Here is a 20,583-nt window from a genome sequence, read left to right on the forward strand (position 1 = left end):
TTATCAGCTATGAGATATTGGCAAGGTATTAAACCTTGTCTAAGAGGTTAAGAAACCTCAGTTTCTTCATCTGTGAAATGGAAAAGTGAAGGGTAAAGCTTAACAGATTTCTTTTCAGATTGAAAAGCAATAATCCATGAGTGTTAAACTATGCCTTGGTTAACAGCATCTAAAATCCTACTGTAAATTGGATATTTCAGAGCTACCATGGTAGACCATATTTGAAGGATTTACAACATCATCCCATCTAAACTCTGTCTTGGAAAGGATCACTTGAGGACTTATGATTAATAATACAGTCAAAGAAACTAAATACAGTAAAACAATGGATTGCAAGTAACTTGTTCTGTGAGATCCCCAAGATGAGCAAACATTTCTAATAAATTTTAACTTAACAAATGAACAATATCTTGCAATATGAGTAGGTGATGTGGAATGCCACTTTATCACAACTGAGCCAAATGTTATTCTCTCTTTCTTGCTTTGGAATTGCAAATGATTGTCAATACAATGTCATATTTCTGCAAAATACTCAAAAGGAGGCAAAAGCAAGTGTCAGTGGATAGGTTCCTTGTAAAAATGTTTTTTTTTTAATGCTTATTTATTTTTGAGAGAGACAGAGCATGAGTGGAGGAGGGGCAGAGAAAGATGGAGGCACAGAATCCAAAGCAGGCTCCAGACTCTGAGCTGTTAGCACAGAGCCAGATGCAGTGCTCGAGCCCATGAACTTTGAAATCATAACCTGAAGTCAGAGGTTTTTTTCTTCTTCTGTATCTGATCTCTTGTTGGGCAAGAGAGGACTCCAGACTCATAGTCTGCATCAAAAGGGAAGCCGACGTGGCCAAGAAGCCGACGTGGCCAAGAAGCCGACGTGGCCAAGAAGCCGACGTGGCCAAGAAGCCGACGTGGCCAAGAAGCCGACGTGGCCAAGAAGCCGACGTGGCCAAGAAGCCGACGTGGCCAAGAAGCCGACGTGGCCAAGAAGCCGACGTGGCCAAGAAGCCGACGTAACTCAAGGACTACAGAACACTGGGGAACAACTAGAGCTTTAAAACAGAAAAAGTGCACCGGATTACAGTCTCTACTGATGAGGTAAGAGAAAAGCAAAACTATATTAGAATTTGCTGCCATAGAATTTTTTAGAGAATCACTATGGGAGATTCCCTATCCCTAGAACAGAAACAATACATTCATATAGCACTCCTTAAATTATTAATGATTATCCAACAATACTGCCCTTGGTTTCCCGAGCAAGGAAACTTTGATCTAGATATTTGGAAATGAACAGGTAAAACACTAAAGGAACACCGTATGGAAGTCACCAATGTTCTGCTGGAGGTCATTCTTACATGGTCTGTATTTCATATGACTACTCTCCCCCTGAGGTCAGATCATGTTTATGAAGATATAGACCCACCCAAAGTAAATAAAAAAATTTTTTCCAAGGAACCTAAGCCTCCTTATTGTCAGCTAGTCCCTTTGGCACCCCAACATCCAGAGAACACTGGCTCCCCCTTTTGTCATTGGGAAAAATCTAACCTTTTAAAGGAACAAAAGTTTTCCTCTGACATCCTTACCCTGATGCTACAACCTATTAAGAATGCCCTTACAGTGTTTACAGATGCTTTGGGGAACAGTTACAAGGATTCTTGCCTTCGGAAAACTGGAAAAACTGCGAACATATATGCTGATTTGGCTCTACTCAACATCCAGAACTTTGAGCTATATTATTAGCTATAGAAACCTTCTCCCAACCCTTAAACATTGTCTCCAAGATGTCAAGGAGTAAAGACCACCCATTTCAGATTTCTCCACCAGTGTTCCAGGTAAAAATGAACCATGGGGGACAAATTGGCTTAGGTGGACCCAAACATAAGTTTGTTGGTTTGAAATAGACCTGTTATCAAAGGTCAAACAAGCTCATGTTATGACTTAAAGTAATAGTTAACTTTGTCTCAAACCTTTCATGGGTAATTGTTAGGATAGCTTTCAAAGACTTTAGTAAACAAATTTCCCAATAGTTAAATTTTAAATGAAATCTTTTTGACCAATTAGGTTTCTTTGGTATGTTAAGTTACTCTGGAAGCACAGTCAAACAAATAAGCCTTTGGTTACATTTGAGTAAATGTTGTGACCATTCTAGAGATTATATGCAATTCCTAGCTGTAATATTTTTTAGTATGAGGTCATCACTTGATATTTTGATTATTGAAGCGTTATGTGCCACAGACATAACTGAATTTCCTTGTCAATTGCATTAGATCTTTTAATCATGTTCATTCATGAGTCTTTTTGTCATAGTTTTGACTCTTGTTGGAAGACTTCTTCACAGCTATAACTTTCAGTAGACAGAGATGATCCTTTCTATTCAAGGAGGCTCTGTTTCCCCTGAACTGTCCCCTTTCATGACTCCCCTATATCTACCCCACCAAAGCAATGTGGACCCATATTTAGGGACATCTTTACACCCTTATTCAGCAGGAAGAAGTTACAGAAGAGAAGACTATCCACCTTCAGCAACCTTAAAGATTTTAAGGGTCAAAATTGTTCAGGGGGGAAATGATGTGGGAAACAAAGGCAGAAGGAAATGTCAGATAAAATTAAATTTCCTCATAACCCACAAAGCCAAGAAATTGTAGAACGAAGTGCACAAAATTAAAAATATGTTAAAAAAAAAACAAAGATGGGAGAATTATCCATAGCTGTCTACATTACCACCTTAACTTCTCCTCAATTGTGCTATAATCACTTTTAAGTTTTCAAATTTTGACCCTCAAGGACTAACAGCATCTGAGCTACCTTCTTCTAAATTAGATAAAACCTATCACCCTATCGTGCTGGTTCAAAACTCTCACCTGGGGTCGAGGATACGTGTGTTCTTTCAGATTCCAGACCTCTGAGGATTTCCTCTTGGTTGGTGAAGCTATAACATGGCATGGTGGAGACCCTCAGAATATCTTCCAATCAACCAGGACTTCCGGAGAATGACTCTGAATGAGCGACCACCGCTCCCATTTTCCAAGATGGAGGAAGCCTCTTCACGGACTCCACATCCTGAAGCCACTCGACAAATGCAAGTCCTTGCCTCTGATATATGGGGAAGCCTTAAATGCCTGTCTAACTAGGCCGGCATCCTCTTAGAACACAGTGGTATTGCATATACCCCTGATTTGCATCTGATGACCATGATCTCCATCACTGGTATTCATTAACCAGGCAAAGTTAAATCATAGGCTTCTTAATCATGGGGATCCTAGCTGTGGTAAGCATCATAACCTCTGCTACCATTGCTGGAATTAGTCTTCACTACACTATCAAATTGAACATGTACTTAATCAATGGATGGTCAAATCCTCCATTCTAAGCTGCCCTGTGATAGAAATGTTAGATGTAACATTACACCAACAACTACAATCCTCCGAAGAACTAAGAAATAAATGGGTCGACTCCTGGTCCTTTTGGAAAGACTTTAACTCTTTCTCTCTTGGCTAATGCCCGTCTCAAATTCTGGATAACTCTGGGAAGTGGAATACTTCTACTGTGCCTCTTTTTATGTCTTTTACAAAATCACCCACCAAACTACCCGACAGCAAAAAAAGGATCGGAAGCTTGTCATGACAGTCCTCGTATGTAAACTTAAGATGAAGAAAAACGAAAAAGGGAGAACTATGGGGAAATAGGTTCTATTTACATAAGGGTTAGAAAAAAAGCTTAGGGCAGAAAGACGCCACCATGGGTTGAAAGCGCCTGAGGTCAAGTAGCGAGATATGGTAATGGAATCACAAGTAACTTGTTATATCACCTGCAGCAATTACTTTCCATCTGGTGCCAATATACCTTGATCAGAAACTCTGCCCCCCAGAGCTTTTGCTTACACACAATTTAACAATTACTATCTGATTGTTTTCTTCACGTTCACCACGTGTCTAAGATCTTGTTTTCTTCACATTCACCACATGTGTAAGATCTTGAGAGCTCAATAAATATGGAGATGAAACTTCTGTTCATTGCTCTTGTCTCCTCCTGGACCTTAGCCTGTCTCATATTCAATTCTGCATCCACTCTCTTCCTGGACAAGAGACAACTCCAGACTATGTGACAGCAAACCAATAGTTTACTTGCATAATTTTAATTGTTACGTATTTTGGAGATAGGCACTTTAACTGCTTTTCCTCATAATTTTCTAGCTTCACTTAAACTGCTTTTCTCTCTTTAGTCCCTTCTTAAATGCTTTTGCCACGGAAAAAGATCTTCCTCTGTCCCATGGTCCCTCTAGTTGGACTAAGAATCAAATTGACAGGAGATAGATTAACAGGAGAAAATCAAATTTAATAGTCGTATGCACAGGGAGTTGGGGAGGTGTGTGTGTGGGGGGGGGGTGTGTTGGGGAATTCACACAGACATGAAATTCCAAAGCCAATGAGGCATCATGAAGCTTATATGAGCTAAGGAAATGGGTGGGGGCCTGAAGATAACACAGGGGAGAAAGCTTATTAACAAGAAGAGGGAAAGAGATATTTGAAAAAACAAGATTGTTCTATTATGTCCTTATGTTCTATTAAGGAATTCTAAGATGAATTCCTTCAGTAAAAGGGTCCTTTTTTAATACTTCTCTTACTGTATCAGGATTTCCTTTCCAGGGTAAATTTACATAGTTATGGGGAAGGCAGAGAAAGAGCCTTTCCTGCATCTGCTGGGTTTTCCTTACTTTTAACTTGAAATAGTCTTTATGCCAAAATGGCACCTTTGGGGGTAGCCTGCCCTGGTTCCCTACATTTTACTATTTGAAATAATGGAAGAGAAAAAGTTTGAATAAGAGATAGACATATTTCCTAATGATCTGGCAAACTTGATGTGGCATGTCTCAGTTGGGATTATTCTAAAAGTAATGGAATAAATTCTTAGCTCTTTTCAGAATGTTAAGACAATTGTACCTGTTTTATTTATTTATTTTTTCCAACAGAAAATAACTGAAGGAGAGAAAATGAGAAAGGGAGAAGGAAGGAGGGACAAAGGACAGAGGGACAGAAGGACAGAGAAACAGAAAATAAAGCACCTTTCTTTATTTTTCCATTTTAAGTCTATCTAGAAACAAAAAAAAAAAATTTCCTAAAATATAAAAGCATAAATAGAAGTGGTGGCAAAGAAAGAGCCAAGAAAGGTCAGTGAAACAAAATACAGCTTGGTAATCTCACCAAATTTAGGAATATGTATTCATTATTTATGTAAATTTGATTCCTGAGGTCACTAATACGACTTACAAAATGTCACTTTTGCTTACTTCTTCTCCCTTTCTTCTTTCTCCCTCCCTGAGAAAATTATAATAGCTGGAAGTTTCTCTTCCTTCTCTCCCTTTAGGTATATGAAATTCCAGGACAATTCTACACAGTCTAACAGTTAACTGGGAAGCACCACATTATCTCACTCAGCTTTCTTGTGTATTTTGTGATTTGTACATGCCAAAATGATATGTTACCCACCAAATGTGGGAAAGAAGGCTTTTATGAAACTCAAACAAATATAAGACAGAATATAGTACTTCTCTATCCTTTGAGGTATCTAGCCCTGTTAGTTTATCTTTATGTAGATGTTCTATGATACTGCAGTTTCCTCTTACTTTTATACCCAGTTTTATAGTTCCAAGGTCATCCTTTTCATTGCATTAAAACCTTACTTTGTGATATGACTCACCTATTTCGGTCCCATTGTAGCTTAGAGAATGTCCCCAGCCTCCCTATTTTTCTTCTTTTTTATATTGTTTAGACTGGGATCAAGAAACCCTATTATATGACTGAAGAAGTGAAGGGACAAATGAAAAAGACAGAAACAGACACCTTGAAAGAACAAATTAAAAGGCACAAAATGATCCCATTCAACCTTATATTGACCCATACTTTTACATATTTTGCAGGATATTTAAAAACAGCTTTGTGAATTTAATATGTAAGGAAGGGACCCATGTTGTTTCTATTTTATTGCTATACATATCTTCAGAAAGGTGGGAGCGGTGGATTGTATACATACACACAGTAAGGTCACAAAATAAGCAATATCTGTTTTCTGGATCACTAATTTTTCAGTTTCCCTTTTCTAGGTTGTAAGTCTAGTGAGCCAGAAAATCAAATATATATTTGTCACAATCACCACCTAGGTGCTTGAGTAAATAAAAAAATTAAGGACATGGAAAGGAAAAGGGGAAATGATGTTTCTAAGGAATTAAATAGTGGTGAAGGAATACAGTTTAAATCAAAGTAGCTAGAGAATGAGAAATCATGAAAAACATATGAATGCCCAGGACAACAATCTTCTTGGGAGAAAATGGAAAGAATTACCTTAAAGTTAAGAACAGGAATGAAAATACCTGAACAATTGTGTTATAAACAAATTTGCTGTGCTGACTCCTTCATACTAGCAGGATGCTAGAAGCACCTGTCCAGAGCTTACAAGAGTCATGCCTTATGTCTCTCCTTCCTCTTCCTTGAAAATGTTATGTAATAAGGATAGGACATAGGCACAGTTACAGCAGTGTGTGTACATAGTGCATTTTCCTTTGACAAGGAAAGGTAAACCTATGCATGGGCAGGTTATTCCAGAATGTTGAAATATTCTAAGATGGAAAAACACAGAAGAAAGGAACTGCACTTCAAAGCTCATGGCTTCTATTGCTAGTCATTCTTTTATTCTTGTTGTCTTCTATTTTGTGGATATTCATTTAGCCTGCAGCCAGAATGACCCTTTAACATATCTATTTACTTCCTCCACTGATTTGTCCTTGCACAATGGAGGCACATGCTAGCTTTCCTGATAAGTTCTAACTATGAACTGGCTGCAATGTAACAACCCAGGGGTATTGTGTCCCGTACTGATATTGTAGCTAGCAGATAGGATATAACCACCAAATAAGAGCACCTCGTTCCATGTGGGTGGAGGGAAGACAGAAAAGTGGAGCTGATTTAATACTGATGCATATATAGACATGTTCACTATGCACTTGATTACTATTTAGGTCGAGTATCTGCAAGAAACTCAAATTTCACAAACCTAGGCTCTCAGCCCATAATATTCTGCCCATACCATTTTTCTGTCCCCTATTTGAACCCAGGAAAAGTCTCTACTCAGTTTTTAAGCTGCAATATTGGTCTGTCATCAATAACATTCTCTGTGTTTTTAACCTCCTAACATTTCTTTCAGCATTTTATTCTTCCTGAAACCTGATTCTCCCTTGAGGACATTGGCTCCCCTGAGCTTTTTCAATTGATAACTGTTTTCTATCCACACCCTTCTTTTCCCCTTACTATTTGAGTCTGGCAATTTTTAATTTCTGCAATCTGCAATTTCCAGATAATTTTCCCTTCTCCATCCCTAAAAGGTACACGCCCTTTGATCTCTACTCTGATTAAGTTACCCATTATCCTTGTTGCAGTTCTTTCCTGACTCAGGTCAGGAATGTCCTTGAGATTTCTTATTCTTTCCCTACCAGTTCTCCAATGATTTCAGTACATATGAAGATAATTTTTCCAATACACTAGTGCCTTGGATCTTCGACCTTTTCTCCTCAAATGATAACTTTCTCTCCCATATCTCAATCAGCCTCTCTCATGATTATAGTCTGAACTTGTCATTACTAAAATATGTAATCTCTCTACAATTTTAATTTCCAGTATCCCATTTTATGAACACAATCTTCCATTCTTTCAGCTTAGTTAATTTAGTACTTCACCTTTACAAGCCTTCAACCCTTGAGATTGTTAATCCATTTTCTTTTTAATTTTTTAAATGCTTATTTATTTTTGAGAGAGAGAGAAAGAGAGAGCATGAGAGCAAGTGGGGGGAGGAACAGAGAGAGAAGGAGATAGAATCTGAAGCAGTCTCCAGGCTCCAAGTTGTTAGCACAGAGCCCGATGCAGGGCTCGAACTCACAGACCTGAGCCAAAGTTGGATATGTAACTGACTGAGCCATCAAGGATCCCCATACTAATCCATTTCCAATTGTCCTGTCCTTACTTCCCCTATACCCTTACTTCCTTTGATAACCAGTTTAAATCCTATGCCCAATCATTTATTTACTCCATTGAATACACCCTCAACTTCCGTATCTCTGTTTGTGCTTCAGTTATGCAACAAGTGAATATGGTTGGAAGAAAAAAAAAAAAATCAAGCTAAATAGTATAAGCTAGCAAAATGTGTCATTCCAAAATATGCCACTTTGGCATAGGATTATTTTGACCTGGAGGCTATTAAGTAGATACAAGGAAAGTTCTTTGACTTCCCTCTATTTACCTAAAACCAGGAGATAAGTTTGCAAAGGTGTCTTCCCTCCCCTGTCTACTCTTCTCTACCAAGAAGCATAAAATTTTATTACAGGAGACTTTAGGCCTTTATCAGCTTGAGAGACAACACCAGAGGATTCTACATAACAAACTTTACTAACTAGCCCTTATCTTCCATACATTTGCCTTCCCACAACATGCTACCTCCAAGACTCAAAGTATTTTTCCTTTTTCTTATCTCTTGTATAAAAATGTATTGTTATATTGCTAAAATGTTATTATAAACTCAAATTTTAACCAACCCTCAGTTACTCAACCCTGAGTTTCTCTCACATGGATATAAGATACACAGGTAAATAAACTTCCCTTTTGCTCTTCTTAACCTGTCTTTTGTTATAGAGCCCCAGGCAAAAACCTGGAAGGGTAGAAGGAAAATATTTTTTTTTTCCTTCCTAATAGTCTCATTTTACATTTATGATCATAATCTCAGTAATCACAGAAATTATACTGTATTTCTCTAGTTTACTCTCTCTCTTACTCTTTTGGATAGTGCTATTTAAAACATGGTCCCTGGCCTACAGACAGTCTGAAATGTTTGGTACTAACTTGCAAGATATGTAGTGGAGTTTAAAGAAAGCATTTGTGATATTTTATACCATTTTGCTCATCAGCTAGACCCCAAGACCTGATCTTTACTCCCCACCTGCTTATACTCACTGACCTTTGTGCCACATTTTTCCTTAAGCTATTTCTAGCCTATCTCTTAACTCAGGCAGATGGAAAGTGAAACCATCCCTCCAGTGACAGCAACTGCCCTGACAAGACCTCCAGGCTGCCCAGACCTGCCAGACCATCCAGTACAGTTTAAGCTCAACGCGTGAATGCAACCTGTGGAGATGGACCATGGAGTGACCTCTCGAATGGCCACCTTTATCTCTTTATAATACTAAAATCTCTACCCAAAGAGTCGCACCAGCTTCATTTACATAACATACAACGTATGTAGAGACATGCTTCCTTTGGGTACATGTGTGACTATATGCCTGCTTCTATATATGATGACAAGGCTTCTCTATCTAAATATTCATCCCACCCCTCAACAAAAGGATTCCCTTGCTTGATGAGTCAGCTTTGGAAACCACTCCCGTGATCTCTTTATTCGCTGAAAATAAAGTTTTGTGTGACGAATCAACCTAGTGCAGTGTCTGACTTACCAAGAAGTGAACTTACATTGGTTCAGTTATAATTTGACATACTAATTTTACGTCTGATGAATATTTTTTAAATTGGATTTATATTTTATGACTGTTTACATTTTAACTTTTTGAATAATTTTTGTTACAATTTCAAATGTATCCCACCACATATTAGGAATCAAAAGAAACAAAAAGAATCTGGTCCTTCACCAAAGATAATTTGAGATATACTATCTTAGATTTATTTTTGATACTCCTCTGTCTCAAACAGCTATGGCTTCACTTTCCTATACTTGGCCCCAGCTTCCTATGCAATACGAAGTAGATTTCCACCACCACCAGATCTACTCACCTACCAGTGTCTGTAAACTTCTCTTGTGATATCGTGCTTCAACTACCTATCACTGGTAGAGTACAACTCTTCCATTGTGCACTAGAACCCCTAGCTTCTGGTCTGCTCATGGACACTGCTCCAGCAAGACTTCCAAGGTGACTTTATCACAACATTATCAGCCTTCACAGGATCTTTCCCAATGATGTATACATGTACCACAATTTCTTCACCTTAAAAAAAATAATTTCTCTTTACTCCATTTTTTTTCCAGCTACCATTTTTCTCTTTCTTTTTCTTCCCCATTATGGCAGAACTCCACAAAATAGCTATTTGAATTTTTGTCAATAATTTCTCTCCTCTCATTCAACCTCTCTTGATGTCATTCCATTCAGACAATATGTAATCTGTTCCCCAAATTTATGTTTCTGATTTCATTCTTTCTCTCCCTCATTGACTCGGCTCTAGCCATAATGTTCTCCCATGCTATTCCTTAAACATGCCAAGTTTCTTCTATTTTCATAACCTTAGCATTTACTCTTCTGTCTTGACTGTTCTTCATAGCTGCATTACTAGCTCCTTCTTTTCCTTAAGTTATTAACAAAGAGATCACTTTGTCATTGAGGGACTTACTTAAACCCACAATACTCCTTCAAACAAAAATTATTACACATTTATATACATGTATATTATCATATATATGTATATATTACATTACATAATTAGTTTTCTTGCTGCTGCTGCTGTAATTGTTTTGTGGTTGTTATTTTATTATCACTATCATTATCATTACCTGCATCCTCTCTTTTTGGAATATAAAGTTCATAAGGCAAGAAATTGTTACTTGTTTCATTCATTGCACATACACAGCAGCTATTTGACAGAAAAAAAGTATGAAGCAAAACAGGATTACAAGCAAATTATCTAAACATAATACAGATGCTTTAAGAAAATACAATAACCAACATTATATAGTGATGAATAAAATCTGCTTCTATTAAAATCTGGAATTAAGGATACCTGTTATCACTACAAAAATAACAATGCTTTATTATTTCTAATTACTTCAGTAAATGCCTAAAAGTATCTATATTGAAAAAGAAGACATAAAAATGTTTACATGAAACTATGAAAAGATGCTTGAATTAACAGATGATTCAGTAAGATGCACAAAAATAGGATAAATTTACAAAGTCTATACTTTTCCTACATATTAACTTAATTAGAGTGTAAGTGAAAATAAAAATGTCTCATACAAAATGGTACCTCAACTATAAAAAAGAAGAGATAAAAACAAAGCAAGCCACACACACACACACACACACACACACACACACACACACACACTACAGTTTCAATGAATAGCTTTACATAATCCCTGAATAAATGGAAAAATAATCATAGGAAGAAAAACAATGTATTACTGTCACAAAGTAAAAGGTATTACAAATTAATAAACATACTTAATGCAACTCCAATAAAGATCCCCAAGTGGATTTGATTAAAGATTTTAAGTTCAGAGTGACAAATAGATAACTAAGAAATTATAAAAAGTTTACTTTTCAAAGGAAAAACGTGTAAAGAAAGATATTAAAACTTAATATGAGGACTATACTCACAGAAGTACAATGGAAACATTCAAATTAAAGATAAAAGATGTCTATTATTACTACTGATACTTAACATTTTTCTGGGGCTAAAAACTAATGCAATTTAAAAAGGGAACAAAATAATAGGCATAACACTAGATATAAATCTGTAAAATTATAATTATTTTCAGTTTTATTTTATATCTAGACAACCCAAGAGACTCAACTAAAAAGTATTATAAATAAGAAGAGAATTCAATAAATAAGCAGGCACAAGGTTAACCTAGTCAAGGGAAAATCCTTCCAATATACAAATAACAAAGACTTAGAAAATTTACAATATACTAACAGGAAAATGATAAAATGTTTTTTAAAGTGGGAAAAAGCTAATTATGAAGTTCATATGGTTGCTTTCTCTCTCCTCTAGCCGTCCAAGATGCCCAAAACAAAGAAGACTAAAGGGAAGAAGGTGGCCTTGGTTCCTGGTGTTGTCAAGAAGCAGGAGGCCAAGAAGGTGGTCAATCCCCTATTTGAGAAAAGGTGCAAGAATTTTGGCAGTGGAGACTACCTTCAGCCTAAAAGGGACCTTACCCACTTTGTCAAATGACCCACTACATCTGGCTGCAGCGACAAAGGTCTAAAAACTGTCTACGAGTGTCTTCCATGTTTAATCAGGTCACCCAGATCTTGGACCACCAAACAGCTACTCAACTACTTAAGCTGGCTCACAAATACAGACCAGAGACAAAGCAAGAGAAGCAGAGACTGTTGGACCTGGGCTGAGAAGAAAGCTGCCAGCAAAGGGGATGTCCCTACTAAGAAGGCACCTGTCCTTTGAGCTGCAGTTAATACTGTTACCACCTTGGTGGAAAACAAGGAGGTTCAACTGGTAGGGACTGCACATGATGTGGATCCCAAACTGGTTGTCTTCCTGCCTGCCCTAAATCGAAAGATAGGGATTCCCTACTACATTATCAAGGACAAGGCCAGGTGGGGCACCTAGTCCCCAAGAAGACCTATACCACAGTCACCTTTACAGTATTTAACTCAGAAGACAAAGGAGCTCTGGCTAGCTGGTAGAAGCAATCAGGACCAATTACAAGGACAGATATGATGAGACCTGCTGTCACTGGGGAGGCAATGACCTGGGTCCAAAGTCGGTGGCTCACATTGCCAAGTTGGAAAAGACAACAGCTAAAGACCTGGCCACCAAACTGGGCTCAGTGTATGCTACTGGATTTTCTGTACATAAAGGTAATAAAAAGTTTTCTTTCAAAAAAACAAAACAAACTAAGGTTCATATAGTTAAATAAACAAGATATAATCAACAAATAAATTCTATAAATATTTCTAGAAAAGATGACAGAATTATTATGCACTAGACCTAATAAGTTGTTAAAATTAATTTTAAATATAGTAATTAAAAGAAATAGATATAGAATTTAATCCTACAAAATGAGACATTAAAGTATTAGAAAAATATGGAATAATTTTAAAAATAATAACATTGTCATGGAGATGTTTCATTTTTATTTTGAAAGCAACTAGAATGACCATAAATTTTTAAAATAAATTTAAAACCTAAAAAAATAAATATAAGGAAAAAAGAATCACAATTAATACAGCCAAACCTGGTATACATTTACAACTCATATAGCAAATACTATTTCTTTAACATATTAATAGAACAAATTTTTAAAAACAATAGAAAAATGGGCAAATACCAGTGATTGTTAAACCTATGAAAGGTTGCTGACCTTTTATAATGAGAGAAATGAAAGTTAAAATTATACTTAAATACTTTTACACTTAGCAGACTACTAAAGACTAAACATTGTTAACAAAGAGATCCAACATGAGTATAGGTAAACACATCCATGCAATGTTTGTAAAGTTAACTCTTCCAACCTCTATACAGAAATATTTAGAAATGTATATTAAATCTAAAAGATGAATAAATTTTATCCCACTGTTCCAAGTTCTAGGAAATTATCCAACAGAGTTGCACTTTTGTGAAATGTGTATACCAAGGTATTAATAAAACAAATTATTAGATTAATAAGGTAATCCATATTCAGTGCTTGTAAATCTGTTGTTTTCTTTTGATGATTGGTAAGTTATTTAAAATATACAAGTATACAAAGGTCATAGTCTTTTATATATTGTAAAAATTCTGGAAACATTGAAAATATAAATATACTATGAAAGTAGAAGGCATTATTCTTACATAATAAAAAATTATTTTAAATCAATATGATACATATATTTAGTAAGAGGAAAAGTAAAAATCATCAATAGATGCAAAAAAATATTGAAAAATAAAGCATTTGTTCATGATAAAGACTTCCAACAAAGTGGGCTTAGAGGGAACACACCTCAACATAATAAAGGCCATATATGAAAAACCCACAGCTAAACTCATCCTTAATAGGGAAAAAGTGAGAGCTTTTCCCTGAGGTCAGGACCAAGAAAAGATGTCCATGCTTACCACTTTCATTCAACATATCACTGGAATTAGAATAAATGAACAATTAGATAAAAGGCATCCAAATCGGTAAGGAAGAAGTAAAACTGTCACTATTTGCAGACGACATGATATTATATATAGAAAACCCTCAAGATTCCACTGATAAAACTATTAGAACTAATAAATTCAGTAAACTACAAGATATAAAATTTATGTACAGAAATCTGTTGTGTTTCTATATATTAATAATGAAGCAGCAGGAAGAGAAATTAAGAAAACAATTCTATTTACAATTGCACCAAAAATAATAAAATTCCCAGGAATAAAATTAATCAAGGAGATGAAAGACTTGTACTCTGAAAACTCTAAGACATTAATGAAAAAAGAAATTTTGATGATACAAACAATTGGGGCACCTGGGGAGAGGGCCCAGTCTGTTAAGTGTCCAATTTACGCTCAGGTCATGATCTCATGGTTTGTGGGTTTGAGCCCTGCACTGGGCTCTGTGCTGACAGCTCAGAGCCTGGAGCATGCTTTGGATTCTGTGTCTCCCTCTCTCTTTGTCATTCCCCCTGCTTCCTCTCTCTCTCTCTCTCCCTCTCTCTCTTGCTCAAATAAATAAATACATACATAAACATTAAAAAAAAAAAAGAAGAAGAAGATGATACAAATAAATGGAAAGAGGTACCATGCTCATGGATTGGAAGAATTAATAAGCAATCTCCAGATTCAATGCAAACCCTATCAAATAAGTAATAGCATTTTTCACAGACCTACAACAAATAATCCTCAAATTTGTATGATACCACAAAAGACATCAAATAGCCAAAGCAATCTTAAGAAAGAACAAAATTGGAGGTATCACAATCCCAGATTTCAAGATATACTACAAAGCTGTGGAAATCAAAAGGGTATGGCACTGCACAAAATACAAACAAACACCAAAAAAACCCAAATAAACAGACACAGAGATCAATAGTATAGAGAACCCAGAAATAAATCCATGCTTATACGGTCAATTAATCTATGATAAAAGAGGCAAGAATATCCAATGAGAAAAATACAGTCTTTTCAATAAATGTTGTTGAGAAAACTGAATAGCTACATGCAAAAGACTGAAACTGCACCACTTTTTTACACAATACACAAAAGCTCTAAATGGATTGAGAGACCTAAATGTGAAACCTCAAACCACAAAACTCCTAAAAAGCAAAACAAAACAGGCAGTAATCTCTTGGACACTAGCCTTAGCAACATATTTATAGATTTTTCTCCTCAGGCAAGGGGAACAAAAACAAAAAATAAACTATTGGAATGGTATCAAAATAAAAAGCTTTGCACAGCAAAGTCACCATCAATAAAACAAAAAGGCAACCTATTGATTGGGAGAATATATGTACAAATGATATATCCAATAAAAGATTAATATCCAAAATATACAAAGAACTTATAGAACCCAACACCACCCAAAAATAATAATAATAATCAGAGTAAAAATGGGCAGAGAACCTGAGCAAACTTTTTCAAAACAAGACATACAGATGGCCAACACAACAAAAAATGCTCAATATCACTAATCATTAGGAGAATGCAAGTCAAAATTACAATGAGATATCACCTCACACCTGTCAGAATGGCTAAAATCAAAAGGACAAGAAATAACAAGTATTGGATAGGATGTGGTGAAAGGGGAACCCTTGTGCACTGTTGGCAGGAATGTAAATTGGTGCAGTCACTGTGGAAAACAGTATGGGCATTGCTCAAAAAATGAAAATAGAAATATCATATGATCCAGTAATCACACTACTGAGTATTTACACAAAGAAAATGAAAATTCTCTATTCTGTTGATCTATGTGTCTATTCTGTTGATCTATGTGTCTATTTTATTGATCTATGTGTCTAATTCAAAAAGATAGATGCTGTTTGTTGCACCATTATTTACAATCACCAAGATATGGAACCAACATAATTCCATCAATAGGTGAATGAATAAAGAAGATATGGTGTGTTTATGTGTGTGCATGTCTACATAATAAAATATTACTCAGAGATAAAAGTAAATGAAACCTTGCCATTTGTGACAATATGGATGGACCTAGAGGATGTTATGCTAAGTGTAATATGTCAGAGAAGGACAAATACCATATAATTTCACTTATATGTGGAATCTAAAGAAAAACAAATGAACAAACAAAATAACTGAAAAACAAGTAGGCTCTCAAATATAGAGAACTGGTGGTTGCCAGAGAGGAGGTGGGTTGGGGAAAGGGTATTAAGAGGTACAAACTTCCAGGTATAAGATAAATAAGTCATAGAGGTAAAATGTACAGCACAGAGAATATAGTCAGTAATAGTGTAGTAACGTTGTATGGTGGTGAATGATGACAACACTTATTATGGTGAGCATTAAGTGATGAACTGTCTAATCACCTATATATATTAATATATATATTAACTGTCTAATCACCTATATATATTAATATAACATTGTATGTCAAGTATACTTCAATAATTAAAACAACAATAACAACATCAACAACAACAACAGGGCCAGTGACTTCCAATCAATCGATCAATAATGATTCCATGTTGGGTAAGAAAAATCATTCCACATATCCTGTGGAAAAATACACCCTGATGTGTTTTACAGTAATAACATTTTTCAACAACATGCAATTTGACTTAAGTTACTTGTTTTTGCTATTATTGCTTTAATTTCCATCTAACTTTGAACATGACAGAATGTCTACCCAGAATAAAGTGATTCTTGAAGGTCCCTGGTGCCACAGGAAAGGCTCCAGATAGATAATCCATATTTCAAATTATTCTCTCCAGAATCTCTTTCATGTTATTCCCAAATTTAATCATAGCAGTTTTTATAGCTACCTGTAATATGTCTTTTCTCACAATACTGTATGTCTTTTGATATATTGGTATCATCTGTCTTAATTTTCTCTCCTGTAAAAAATTCTGTTAAGGAAATATTCTAATAAGAAAATTCGAACAACATTCAAAGTACAATAAGATCTGGAGACTTATTAGATGTGTAATGTTAGCTAATTTTTTCAACTATTCACTTCCTCTATTTCTTTTTCTGTAAAATGAGAGTAGTACCTACCACATAAGATTATTTTGAAGATGAAAAAAAGCAATCATTTTGACTTTTCTGGTTCATAATAAATACCCCATAAATGCTCAGTAACACTTTTTCTTTCTCTGCAAATACTCCAAAACCATTGATAACTTATTATTCACTGACTTCACTTATTATTTACCACAACAGGCATGCAATATGTCCTTTTTATATGTGTTGCATTAGTAGTTAGTGAATGGATAGATGGATGATTTTACCAGTCCCCAGTGGCTCCAACTACTGATGGCAACTCTGTTTTTAAAACCTGAAATTCAGATATTTTTCCTAAAATCCAGTTGCATATTCCTAATTAGGCATATTCCTAACTCCTACTATGCAATTCCAGTTAGACGTCTCCGGTATCTCAAGCTCAATGATTTATAATGGAATGCATAATGTCTTCCCAAACACACAGAAAACCACCCCCTGACACACACATACACCAGAGAGAAACATTCAAATCTTCTACTCTGTCACTTCCTATTTCAGTGTTTGCACCTGAATCCACTGAATCACCCAGACAAGAAACAAGAAAGTCACCATTTTATCCCTTTCCCTGTACACCCATAGTTCTACTGCCTTAATACATTTAAATTATCCTCCTCTCCTCATGTACAATGACCTCCCTAATCTACCTCAGTTGGAATGCAGCCACAGAATTCAGCCAGGTCTCCCTACTTCAAGTTTTACTAATATAAACCATTCTTTATGTTCCATCAGAATCATCTTTTAAAATGAAATCTCACTCTGTAACTTTTCATCAAAGTCTTTGATGACAGGTCCCACAAAACCCAATGAATATCTTTACCTGGCATAGAAGACCATCTGCTAGTTGAGCCCTGGTTTCCTATCTAGTATGTTTTTCTTGCCAGTTCCCCCATTGAGTGCTATGCTCAGACCATATTTAACTACTTGAAGTTTCTTCAAATTCTCTTTTTCCTTTTCTTCCCTTCACCTCTCCCTCTCTTTCTCTCTCTAGATAAGATTCCACCACCCCATCTCTCTGTCCTTTCTGTGCATCTGAATTTAGCATTCCCTACCAGTAACATCCCTCTTCCAATGGTGCAATACCTGATTAATCTACAGTAGTTCTTCCAAGCTCATATTAAATATAGACCCTTCTTTTTTGGATTCGTATCTGTCCCTTAGAGGATTTAGTAGGTCCAGATTAAATTTATTAACTGGAAGAGAAGAAAAAAGTTTTCTAAATAAAGTATACAGTGCATTGCAAACAGGAATAAGTAAAGTACAGATCACTATTTACCTTTAGGAAAATAGGAGTCAACGTATTGACAATCACCAATAAAAAAAACAGCAAGATAAAGAGAAACATTATTATAGATCTATCATGGGCCAGGGTCTCTGGTGCATGCATTAGTATTCATAGTCTATATTATTGCATTTCATTTACTATTATGTCTTTGCTGCATGGGTTATTAACATTCATGTAAACTATAGTTAAAGAAACCACACTCCATAAATCCCAGGTATATATGTTGCCCCATCAGTGTATCAAGGGTAAGACTAGAAATTTTAACATTAAAACAGAAATATTATCACTACCTACAATCTATATGTTTTTTAATACTCAAAATTAAAGAAACTGAAGGTTAGATTTCAAATACTTGCCTAATGTAAAAAGGGGTGTGTGTGTGTGTGTGTGTGTGTGTGTGTGTGTGTGTGCACGTGTGTGTGTGTGTGTGCGCGCATGCATAGGGAAGAGAGAAAGAGATTCTCTGAAGGGAGAGGTTAGTAGAAAAAAGATATGTACAAAGATTCACATTTAGTATAAACCTCTCATTCCTCTTATTAATATGATCCAAGTCCTTTAAAAATGTAATGAAAATATGTACTTATTAGCACACAGCATAGAAACATTTGCTACCTAGAAACACTGTAGAATAAAATTTCATTTTGTCTGTGTAGTACAGTTGTCCTTAGAATTTATTTCCTTCTATTGTCTAAACTATAATGAATTATGAGCACCAAGAGTGTTCCAGCAATGATTTTCTATACAATGTCTGTGGAAGTGTGACTTTTTAGCTATGACTCAAAGTACTGAAACAACAAACAAACAAGAATATACTGTTATAGGGAGAAAATGAAATAACATTTTAAGTAATCATCTATACACACAGAGAGCGACAAGCAGACCTAATAGAACTAACAATAAACTGAATGTCCATTTGGTGTTGAGTTCTGTCCATTAAGCTATCTAGTTTACTGGATCTCCTTTATTAAATTGGCATGGTGAGAACAGATTGACCGAGTTAAATTAGACATGTATGCAGCTATTTTTGAGGAATATGATTTGATCACCAAGACAGAATAATCCTCCAGACGGTACTAGCCTCCTTGGACTTTTCCCAGGTTATATACAAGTACTGAGTGTCTGCATGTTGTTCAGCTGCAATATGTAAAAACATTTTCCCAGAATACGTCAGGGCTCTATTTCCCCCACTGTCAATTGACGTGTGCTCAGGGAGGGCAAACTAATTACCTTAAGCAAAACATAATTAGGGAGGGAAATTTACTCCCAAACATCACATAATACTTCCCACATACAAATAAAAATTATTTCTGAATTACACTTTGCATGATTCATTACTACTGTGTACAACATGTGCAGATAATGGAGACTGGATTATATTAATTATTACTAATAAAGATCAAATGAAACTAGAAAGCCTCACAAAAAATTCATTTACAAGACATTAAGGTGCTTTTATGAAATATAAAAAAATAACATACACTAGATATTTAAGTTTCTACAAAGCTCCATGTGTATGGTTAGATATTTTGCCAATTTACAGTGTGTCTGTGTGCAGGGGTTATTGCTGAGAATGTAGAAGAGTTTTAACTAGAAAGTAGAAAAAAATAGGTTATAGGTAAAAATGTATGTCCTTAAGGAATTTGACAAATTATGATTGTACTGATTTTGAATCTTCACTGTTCCCTTTCATTAATACTACTGTTTCAAAGCTTGCATATAAATGTCTTAGATTCCTAAATTGCATAGTAATAATGAATTTCAACAAAGTAGAAATTAATCTGCACAAAAGAAACGCTTTCCTATCCTCAATTCCCCATCTATAAAAGAGAGCTTCACTTTTTTAAAGGCATGGGATTTTCAATTTTATTTCCCTTTCCATTTTAATGTGTATCTAATATCATTCATTTATTCAAAACAATTTAATGAGTTTTAACTATGTGTCACACAATGCACATAGTGGGATATTTGAAATAAAATGATGAGCAAAAACATACCTGATCTGATGGTAAATTAGTTAAGAAAAATGCATCTGTTTGCAGATATCTACCAAAATAATCATCTATATAATTTCTTAATGCCCCGAAACTGCCAGTTAGGTAAGGAGAAGATATATAGCTTAAACCACAAACTTGAGTTGGAATTTCAGAGTAGCAGAACCTCTATCAAAGATACTTTAAAGAAGGGGTGCCTGGGTAGCTCAGTTGATTAAGAGTTGGACTCTTGATTTTCACTCAGGGCATGATCTCACACGTTCATGCGTTCGAGTACCACATTGGGGCTCAGTGAGGAGCCTGCTGGGGATTGTCTCTCTCCCTCTCTCTC

At 35.6% G+C, this 20,583-nt stretch overlaps 1 protein-coding gene and 1 pseudogene across 3 annotated transcripts in view; one reads left to right on the forward strand and one right to left on the reverse strand.

Moving 5' to 3' along the window:
* The window catches only part of LRP1B (LDL receptor related protein 1B), a 1,862,224-nt gene that overhangs the window by 847,286 nt on the left and 994,355 nt on the right, over positions 1-20,583 (reverse strand). The gene's annotated exons all lie outside the window — the stretch shown is intronic.
* On the forward strand, positions 644-14,033 carry LOC106966908 (60S ribosomal protein L7a-like; annotated as a pseudogene).

The sequence above is a fragment of the Acinonyx jubatus genome, chromosome C1, assembly GCF_027475565.1.
Source record: "Acinonyx jubatus isolate Ajub_Pintada_27869175 chromosome C1, VMU_Ajub_asm_v1.0, whole genome shotgun sequence".
NCBI lineage: Eukaryota > Metazoa > Chordata > Mammalia > Carnivora > Felidae > Acinonyx > Acinonyx jubatus.